This window comes from Palaemon carinicauda, chromosome 7, assembly GCF_036898095.1.
Source record: "Palaemon carinicauda isolate YSFRI2023 chromosome 7, ASM3689809v2, whole genome shotgun sequence".
NCBI lineage: Eukaryota > Metazoa > Arthropoda > Malacostraca > Decapoda > Palaemonidae > Palaemon > Palaemon carinicauda.
In genome coordinates this window covers 153846131-153853630 of record NC_090731.1, presented here as the reverse complement: position 1 = coordinate 153853630, position 7500 = coordinate 153846131, and the positions used below count along the sequence as shown (strand labels likewise).

Below are 7500 nucleotides of genomic sequence, written 5' to 3'. Positions count from 1 at the left end.
TTCCAGAAGGTTAAAACCTCTGGCAATTACAGCTCATCTTCGACAACGTTTGCAATGCTTCAGACTCAGTTCCTTTAGCATTTGCAACCTGACCATCCTTGAGAGTTACGGATAGGGGGTTTGGAGTAGCCTAAAGGTCTACCTACTGAATCATCAGCAGCCATTGCGGGCGGTCACTGGACCTAACTTGGGTGGAGAGGTGCCTTGGGCGCTGATTACACGTTTAAATGGTCAGTCTCTAGGGCATTGTCCTGATTGCCTTTGCCATTCATTAGCATCCTTTAAAGCCTTTGAAATTAATTGTACCATGAAACAACGATGAACATAAAAGTAACTGACAGACAGCTAGATCTATCCTTCCAATATAAAAAATAAATAAACATCCAGGCTCTCTTGAAAGCTGTCACATACCGATATACAAACAGCAAATAAATAACAAAAGACAAAATATTTACGCTAAATGAATCGTATAGAGAAGCAGCGAAGATCAAGAGAGTTATAAAGACAATTTGGTCTCTCCTTCCAAGATAAAAAAAAAAGAAAAAAAAAGAATAAACTTCGATTTATCAAGTTGCTTCTTATCATACTCTGCACATACAAACAACAACAAAATTGAAAACAACAACAAATAAATTGTAAAAAGACGCACCGATGAACAAGAAAAAAGACAATTTGGTCTGTCCTTCCAAGATAAAAAAAAAAATAAACTTCGATTTCTCAAGTTGCTTATTACCATTTGTGTTGGAGTATGAAGGCCATCGTTTGATTTATTTTTAACTACGATATTTTATTGTGGGACGATGTAGTGCTACAAAAATGGCAATGCGTATGAGTCATGTGTACCTATAAAGTATGTATGCAACAATTGATGATTTTGTTGCATATATCTGGCGAGGGGTGGGCGGCTGTGGTACCCTAGCAGTACCAACCAAACTCGGCTGCGCTTTTTGTCAGGCTGGGAGGAGTGAAGAGGAAAAATCCCCCTTTGTTCCTTTTTCTATGTCGGCTAGCCCCAAAATTGGGAAAGTGCCTTGGTAAATAGAATAGAATAGATCTAGTGAGATTTCTGAGCTAATTTCATAGTAGGAACGAATGTCCCTAGCTTTGGTAAGCAGCTCTTTTAGGAGACTGACACTCCAAAATCAAACCATTGTTCTCTAGTCCTTGGTAGTGGCATAGCCTCTGTACCAAGGTCTTCCACTGTCTGGGTTAGAGTTCTCTTCCTTGAGGGTACACTCGGGCACACTATTCTATCTTATTTCTCTTCCTCTTTTGTTTAAAGTTTGTATAGTTTATATAGTCTTTTTACATTATATATATGAAATATCTGTTTTGATGTTACTGTTTTTTAAAATATTCTATTAATTGTTAATCATTTCTCATATCGTTTATTTATTCCCTTGTTTCCTTTCCTCAGTGGGCTATTTCTCCCTATTGGAGCCCTTGGCTTAGAGCATCTTGATTTTTCAACTAGGGTTGTAGCTTAGCTAATAATAATAATAATAATAATAATAATAATAATAATAATAATAATAATAATAATAATAGGTCAGTTAGCATGTCTCAACTATATTGCTCAAGTAAAAATACTCTGCAACAGGTATCTTCTTCACTTCTAAACAATAACAAAAACAAATAAATAAACCTACTTGATTTTATAATCTTAGCGGAGCTAAGTAAAGCCCACCAACAGCCAATGCAGGCACAAGGCTGGATTATCCTATCCTTAAAAAAAAAAAAAAAAAAAAAAAAACAGAGATTTAATGGTAAATCTGTCTAATTTGTATAGACTGACTGGCCCTTACATCCTTAATTAGTTTACCCTTCAATTCCTAGTGTAACCCTATTAAACGCATGTTGTCATGTTTATTTACATATTTTAATTCTGTCTGCCTATTCTAAAACAGACAGCTACTTGTACAGCATTGCAAAATTTTAAATAAAATGAAGAAATTGACACGAAATGTAAATCTGCAACCATTGCGGAACGATGTAGTGCGACAAAAATGGTAATGCGTACTTACTTAACTTTGATGGCTGCTTTCCGGTCCCATACAGCAGGGGAACCCCACTCTCTACAGGACCTCTACTGTCGTTTTACCTTGTTCGTTCAGAGTATTTAAAGTTTCATATCACGTATTGTTCGTTTACTGATAAATCGTCACTGTTGTACTCTCTTGAAATGAAGTTAAATTGTATAGACAAAATATCAAAAACAAACTTGACACCAAATAAGACTATTCAAAACATTCCCCGATCAACATCTGATTCAAAAGAATTAAAATTCAAAAACCTCAACAATGACAATAAAAAAAAAAAAATTTAGTCCCCGACTGCCCTTTCAACAGTTGCTAAGCAAGGACAGGTACGTCCTTGTCTGTCTGAAAAACCTGTCTTCTTCCTGGATTCTATGTGGGCTAGCAGTGCGTTTTACCTTAGATTACCTTGAAACTTTTCAAATTTCCTTAAATCTGAAGCAAGATAACCGAAATTACCTTAGAATAACATTAAAATTACCTAAAAACTATGAAAATTACCTCAAACTAAGGTAATTACCTAAAATGTTTAAACCCTGGTCTGAGTGTTTATCAGTTTTGTGTGTTGGCGTTTGTCATCCAAGAAGGCTACAGAATGAAAGGACATAAAATTACCCCCCCCCCCTCTCTAACCCCCCCCCCCCCCCCCCAATAACCCCAAACCCCAGGGAAACCCATCGATGCCCAGACACTGGTAACATCACAAACGCCACCTGCGGCTGGCTGCCCCAGATGGTGAAGGCCATCTGGTCTCTCTCTCTCTCTCTCTCTCTCTCTCTCTCTCTCTCTCTTGGTCACAGGGATAGCCTAAGTATCGAACGTACAGTATAATAATTTGAGTAAAAAAAAAAAAAACACAAAGCACATTACCATAATTAAGCTTTAAATATGTGCTTTACATTTCTCTTCTCTCTCTCTCTCTCTCTCTCTCATATGAATGATTATATATATATATATATATATATAATCATTCATATGAGAGAGAGAGAGAGAGAGAGAGAGAGAGAGAGAGAGATCAATATAGATACACTGAGCTCAGGCGAGCAGATGGCTCGCTTCGCCAAACTCGCATTGCTTTTCAGTCAGCCTAGAAAGTAAACTAGGTACCTGGTGATAAGTTGACAGGACATGTGACTTCCAAACTTATATATATATATATATATATGCGTGTGGGTGTGTCCCTTTCTTTACATAGATCAATAAATTTCAATATAAATAAGAACTTGAAAAGTGTAAAAAATTTTAAAACACAGTGATCACATGATGTAAATCCCACTTGTAGCTTAGCTAATAATAATAATAATAATAATAATAATAATAATAATAATAATAATTATAATAATAATAATAATAATAATAATAATAATAATAATAATAATAATCTGAATAGCGTATGAGGAATACGAGTCTCAAAGAAGCCTTTGAATAAGAAATATTAAAGCTACTACAGAGGACATTTAGACATCACAAGTGTCAAGAAATCCGAATAAGAGAAACTTCTTAATTAAGACTTTCCCTTCCATTGCAAGAAAGAAAAAGTTCCTCATTGCTAATTCTGCATATATAATTCCAAGGTACTTTAAGACAATGTCCCATTATCTCTTTAATTATTCATTACTAATTACCACTCGGATCCTACGCCTTGAAAATATATAGACTCTCATTCTTAAGCAATGGCAACGACAATGAAGAGAGTGATGGCTCATTATAAAATACGATGCAGGATTGGCGTCATTATACGAGATGAATTATAAAAGAGCAAATGACAGGATGTTTACAGATAACGATTATCAAAATACCTAGAGGGTCCAATGTCAAGAGAGAGAGTATTATACTTTATGATTAAGTACTTGAAGCCAAAAATATAAATACATACACACATACATATATATATATATATATATATACAGTATATATATATATATATATATAAATATAATTATACATATATATATATATATATATACATATATATATATATATATAAAATATAATTATACACACATATATATATAATATACAGCATATACATATATATATATATATATATAATTTCTATATATATATACAGTATATATATATATATATATAGAGAGAGAGAGAGAGAGAGAGAGAGAGAGAGATATACATACATATATATATAAATATATATATATATATATTATATATATTATATATAATGTATATATCCTTTCTCAATGGAGATACCTTAACGTGGTGAAAGGGTTTGTGTAGCGTATGATCAGAAAAAACTGTACGAGCCAGAATGAATCACGGGGCCCAATATTCATCATTCAAAATGAACAGAACAGATTGTTAAGATTAATGGGAGAAATCAAACAATGAAACACCGAGGCATTGGGAAGCGTAAACAGTAGTAAGGATAGTAACAGCGAGGCAGGTTCCGCCAGTATACACATTCACGACCAACAAGAATGTTAGCTATGAGGAAACACTCTCTCGATAAAGATATTCTCTCTCTCTCTCTCTCTCCCTCCCTCACGATAAAGATATTCTCTCTCTCTCTCTCTCTCTCTCTCTCTCTCTCTCTCAGTATTCCTCTTGGTTCAACACTGGCAATCCCTGCAAATTTGCCATATTGTCAATGGCTCAAGATTTGTCATAGGCGAAGATGACATAGTTGCCAATGCTTTCAAGATTTGTCATAGGCGAAGATGACATAGTTGCCAATGCCTCAAGATTTGTCATAGGCGTAGATGACATAGTTGCCAATGCTTCTAGATTTGTCATAGGCAAAGATGACATTGTTGCCAATGCCTCAAGATTTGCCATAGGCGAAGATGACATAGCTGCCAATGCTTCTAGATTTGTCATAGGCAAAGATGACATAATTGCCAATCCCTCAAGATTTGCCATAGGCGAAGATGACATAGCTGCCAATGCTTCAAGATTTGTCATAGGCGAAGATGACATAGATGCCAATGCCTCAAGATTTGTCAGAGGCGAAGATGACATAGTTGCCAATGCCTCAAGATTTGCCATATAACAAAATGACATAGTTGCCAATGCTTCAAGATTTCTCATAAGCGTAGATGACATAGTTGCCAATGCTTCAAGATTTGTCATAGGCGAAGATGACATAGTTGCCAATGCCTCAAGATTTGTCATAGGCAAAGATGACATAGTTGCCAATGCTTCAAGACTTGCCAAAGACGAAGATGACATAGTTGCCAATGCTTCTAGATTTGTCATAGGCGAAGATGACATAGTTGCCAATGCCTCAAGATTTGTCATAGGCGAAGATGACATAGTTGCCAATGCCTCAAGATTTGCCATATAAGAAAATGACATAGTTGCCAATGCTTCAAGATTTCTCATAAGCGTAGATGACATAGTTGCCAATGCTTCAAGATTTGTCATAGGCGAAGATGACATAGTTGCCAATGCCTCAAGATTTGTCATAGGCAAAGATGACATAGTTGCCAATGCTTCAAGATTTGCCATATAAGAAGATGACATAGTTGCCAATGTTTCAAGATTTGTCATATGCGAAGATGACATAGTTGCCAATGCTTCTAGATTTATCATAGGCGTAGATGACTTAGTTGCTAATGCCTCAAGATTTGTCATAGGCGAAGATGACATAGTTGCCAATGCTTCAAGACTTGCCAAAGACGAAGATGACATAATTGCCAACGAAGCCTACTATTTCCTGAGGCCTAGCCGACAGTAGAACATATGGTGCCACTTTCTACTCATTAAAGAACGGTAAGCCGCCGGAGTGTAAGTATATTCCCGAGTGTAAGTATATTCTCGTGTAAGTATATTGCCGAGTGTAAGTATATTCCCGAGTGTAAGTATATTGTTGTGTAAGTATACAGACGTGTTTACTTCTTTGTCAATTCCATAACTCACGTACAGTGTACATACTGCTATGTTGATTAGTGCAACTGAACAGCTTATCATGGTTATGGTACTTATTTGTTCAAGTAATATATATATGTATATAAATATATATATATATATATATATATATATATATATTCTATTTCATAATTCATTCTTTGCGTTGCTTTTAATTATGGACTGATTTCTCTAATTGGACCCTTGGGTTGGGAGCATTCTGATTTTCCCTCTATGGTTACAGCTTGGATGGTAATAATAATAATAATAATAATAATAATAATAATCCTACCAATCTCTATCCATCCACCTATATCCGAAATGCTTACAAATTATTAAAAAAAAAATTAAAATTCTGACAATTTCTAATTCAAAAAGACAAAATAAAATCAAATTCACCCACAACGAACTGCACCAATCTTCAAATATACAAGACAAGACTCTGGTCAAGCTCTCATGCTTATTACAAAGTGAGACTTTATCAATTGCATCTGTTGTGATATCAATAAACTATTTTCGGGGTCATCATTTGCTTGTTCCTTGAACTGTTCAACTCCTTTAACAGGATTCTTACCTCCAGAAGGTCAAATATCCCCTACCGGTTTTCATGCAACTTCTCTCATGCGCCCTGTCACACCATTACTTCGCGGCGAATAATCAAACAGATAGTGTGGGGAGAGATGGCAGACGAGGTGGGCGGGGCTAAACATAGGAACTCACTGTGCAGTAAGGGTTTGGCTGGGTGCACTTCCTCAAAGAGAGGCGCATTTTACCAACAATCGCATCGTGGCCTAATATATATTTTGAATTTGTGTTTTTTCCCTGCAAAATATATTGCAACATTAATTTACCATTATGAAATTCTAGTTTTAAAAACAAGATATGTGCGATAAATATCAAATATTTAATTATCGTACTTGTCATACGGAAATGTTTCTTCTTGAAATCATACATTAGCATTCAGTGTCAGCCAAGCCATCTCCTATACAAATATCGGTCAAAACTACCGCAGCTTGGCCGATGTTGTAACGCTCCTGACTGGTGACTGCCAGACTGGGGTTCGAGTCAGGCCTTTAACTCGTTAGTTCCTTTAGTCGCTGCAACCTCAAAATCCTTGCGAGCTAAGGATGTGTTTTGGGGGAGCCTATAGGTCTATATGCAGTCATCAGCATCCAATGCCTGGCCCTCCTCGGTCCTAGCTTGGGTGGAGAGGGGGCTTGGGCGCTGATCATATGTGTATATGGTCAGTCTCTAGGCTATTGTCTAGCTCGATAGGGCAATGTCACTGTGCCTTGCCCCTGCCATTCATGAGCGGCCTTTGATTGTAATAAAGTAGTATTCTATTCTATCAGTCAATAGAAGTGGTTTTTGAAGCTCTTGCTATCTTTACAACCATATCGTTTCAAAGATATGAAAACATGGTGTTACGTCACACACTTTCCATACATATGACATATGTTGCATATCCGGGTTAGCATCTAAATTGAATCATCATCTTTCCACCAACAACATACCATTATCTCATCAGTAATTCGTTTAACTCCTCGGGCACTTCAATTCTCTAATGGCCTACTAACTCTCATGCGATCTCAACAATCAT

At 36.1% G+C, this 7500-nt stretch overlaps 1 protein-coding gene across 25 annotated transcripts in view; it reads right to left on the bottom strand.

Moving 5' to 3' along the window:
• Positions 1-7500, bottom strand: part of osp (outspread) — a 305916-nt gene that overhangs the window by 178405 nt on the left and 120011 nt on the right. The gene's annotated exons all lie outside the window — the stretch shown is intronic.